The sequence below is a fragment of the Dendroctonus ponderosae genome, unplaced genomic scaffold, assembly GCF_020466585.1.
Source record: "Dendroctonus ponderosae isolate FM_Combo_2020 unplaced genomic scaffold, Dpon_F_20191213v2 Dpon_F_20191213_1, whole genome shotgun sequence".
NCBI lineage: Eukaryota > Metazoa > Arthropoda > Insecta > Coleoptera > Curculionidae > Dendroctonus > Dendroctonus ponderosae.
This window is the reverse complement of record NW_026017110.1, coordinates 41225756-41229589: the sequence shown is the minus strand read 5'-3', so window position 1 is coordinate 41229589 and position 3834 is coordinate 41225756.

Below are 3834 nucleotides of genomic sequence, written 5' to 3'. Positions count from 1 at the left end.
GGGAACCAGCACACCCCAAAAAAGCTGCCATGACCGGGACGCAAAAGCGACACCGGTCGGATGGCAGCACACCCAACAAGCCAGCACCTGGGCGGCTGTATGTGGGAACTTCCGTATAGATAGGAACCACACACAAGTCGTGCAAAGTGGCGGTTTCCGGGATTAAGATGGCCATAGCGGCGGTCGGATATCCCGAGAAAAACTTCTCCTCAGCGGGAAGAACTCTTAAAGAGGAACCTGCTTGGGAAAATCAACGAGCTGCAGCCAGGGATGACTACCAGACCAGGTCATGTGTCGTACCTTCCCCCCCAAGATTCTTGTGGAATTTATTGAATACACAGGGATAATGAAGGAGTAAAATACGAGGGCACAATAGGGCAGAAATGACCGCGGTGCAAGGCCAAACACCACCTCGGCGGTGAGGAAAGGGTTTTAGTGGGTAAACAGCTTAGCTGGAGTACCACACAACCCAGAGCGACAGACCACCAGCTCTGGGAGTGCATAAAAGAGCATTTCCCAAACCGCACCGAAAAAAAAAATATATATATATATTTTGAGCTCTATCAGACGAAAAATCAACATTAAAATATCAATTTAAAATGAACGGAAATTTATGGTAGCTTTGGCCAAGGTAAGTAGTTTTCGATCGTGAAAAATCAAAAGTCCTTCGTAGGAACCATTGCGATGTGCGAGCTATTGGAATAAAATGGGATTTGTTCGTAGGTTCGCAGTGTTTTTGACTGAATAGAGAATATTTTTGAAACCCACCGAGCTGAAATGGATGTTGAAAAACTAATAAGACTTTCCGGTTCTTTTTTAAATCTTCACATTAATGATGGATTTCTCCAAATTCTTTTCGTTTTGCTAATGTATCAGCAACACAATATTTTTTTTCTTTTCAACGGTAATTGTCCTCTCACAAGATGACTATTTTCTAAAAGAAAACAGCCATTATTATTCACAGTTTTAACTAGGCTGATTATTAAACAGGGTGTTCCGTAAATATGTTAGAATATTTTAACAGCGTGTTCTCCTAGTCATTTTAGAGGGGGGTCTTCCCGAAAATTTTTTTAATTTGATTTTTCATTTTTCAGCCTAAATGGCGAAAATTATAAGTTTTTGTTGGTTTTGTTTAAAACGGTTAAACATAAAAAAAAAATCAATTTTGGTACACATTATAAGCTCATTGCGTGCCATTCTATGGTAGTGTTTTGTAGTTCAGTTTATTTTTATGCAGATTAGAAATGTGGAACCCCTACTTTTGTTTTGTTCAGAACTTTTTTGTTTGCTCAGTACTCAGTTAGCCCGTAAAAAAATAAATTGTTTCGATTTGATCAAAACTTTCCAAGCCGTTGGATTGGGAGAGGTCAAGAAGCTCATATAAACTGGCCTCCTAAATCTCCCGATCTAAACGCGCTTGATTTTCACTTCTCGGGCAATTTAAAAAATACGGTGTATTTAACAGAAGTGAATACAATCGAAAAACTTCAGGAAAGAATATTTAATATTTCTAATGAAATAAGAACTTCAGTGCAAACTTTACGGAATGTCAACAGCTGCCAAGTTAACATTAGAATAGTTTTTTAAATTTAATTTTGCTTGTTTATACCGTTGAGCATATTGTTACCATATTATTATTAAAAGTAGGGGTTCCACATTCCTACCCTGTATAAAAGCAAACTGAACCACGAAACACTATCATAAAAGGGCACTCAATTAGAATATAATGTATACCAAAGCTGAAGTTTCCATGTTTAACCGTTTTAAAGGAAAACAACAAAAACTAATATTTTTTGCCATTTTGGAAATCAAATAACTCAACAACAAAACCTCAAATTAAAAAAATTCTCAAGAAGACCCCCTCCAAAATAACTAGAATAACACGCTGTTAAAATATTTTAACATATTTACGGAACACCCCATATGATTACCATGTATAAATGTGCTTATTTGATACATAAAAACACATGACCAATTCGTACGGTAAAAAAACTTCAAGAGTTAATAACTCAAAATTGAGATATTTAAAAAAATAATTTTATTTACTACGTCAAGGATTACAGTAACAAAACTGACTTATCTAAAGGTGCAACCTATTAATTATTTCAAAAATGCAAGCTCAGATGGGAACGAATAAGTTCCCATAACTTTGTTTAAATTTAAATGCGTTTATTTTACAATATAAACGCTTTCTGTGAGAATGTAATTCTAATCTACAAATTAAGAATTTTCTGGGGATGTAACTCCAGTGGACGATACCCACATTTGCGAAATACGACGAAATCCTTCCAAAGGACGTGCGACCTAAGGTTCCATTTTACTTACAATGGTTCGTGCAAATTCGTACGAATTATTTTGTATCTAGTAGACCAGCTTCTATACGTAGCCATGAAATATGATCACTTCTTTCGCACGGTTTCCGACGAAATCAGTGCGCACGAAAACGCATTCAAAGAACACCGGCCTACGGACTACACACTATTATATTCACAGGAACGCTCCACAGTCTACACACTATTATAATAGATGACCGGCCTAATGGAACCAAATGAAACTCGCGGGAGGCTGTCTGCGTGCAAGAGAGAACTGCGTAGCTACTTCTCTTTATTTATGCTATACTTCACGACGCCTTTCGCATTTCAATCCATTCACACTGTGCCATAAGAAGATACTTCGAAAATATTTTTTATTTATTTGCTGCATCTCATATGACGCACTCTGTACAACTGTCAATATTTTAAAAATGTGCACGTTTAGTGCATATATGATATAACGGTTTTAAAACTTTCAAACAAATAAATTCGGTTAAGTGTAACGTTAATTTATTCCATTGTTGGTACACCCCGTATTTCAGCAATATCTTATTTTACAGTCAGTACTTGAATATTAGGGATACTAGTAACAAATTTCGTTGTAATTTGCATTAGTTTTGAATGTATATGAAAATTTGAATAAAGTGAATGGGCCACATGCTCCACGTTGATATGTAATAGAACGGGGTTGGTAGTTTGAATTACTTTAAAAGTTACAAAAGTGCATGTTTCCGACTGTACATGTTAGGTCGAATCGTGACGTAAACTTCTTTATATTGTAACGGAAATGGCCTGGCTTACTCACGTTTGGAATGGAGATCGAAATTCATGGTATTTCAGTAAATGGGAGCCCCTTTGCGCCCCATTTACTGTCAAATATGACACTGACAAGCGGGAAATATCGCACCTGGGCTGGAGATTTCGAGAACCGTCTGAGTTACCTGGAGAAAACTATATAAGCTGCGAGGAGAACCACAGGGGGTCGGTGAAGTGACAGCAGCGACCGAGTTCAGAAGAGGTTAAACCCCGCGAATCAGGAAGACCGAGTTTTTCGTTTGTTATTGTTATTGTTTGTGAAGTTGACGTTAATTTAGAAGTTAGTTTGTTCCTGTTCCGTATTTAAAATTATACTGAGGTGAATAAAAGTTGGAAGCTGAAGAAAGAGTTTGATACCCGGCCATCCACGGTACATTTAATGTCAGAAGTGGGATTTACCAGAATCCAAATTGAATTTTGATGGAAACAAGAAGTAAATCTAAGAAGGAAGACCCTGCAATGGAGAACTCCAGTTTGATTGCACTGCTCATGTAGATGAAAGACAAAATGATGGACAAAATAGAAGATAACAGTAGGAAAATGGACGAAAAAATTGACAGAATGAATGACAAAATGGAAGACAACAGTAGGAAAATGATGGACGAAATGAACGACAACAGTAGGAAAATGGACGAAAAAATGGACAAAATGAATGACAAATACAAAGAGATGCTGAATAAAATGGACGACAACGCTAAGAAATTTG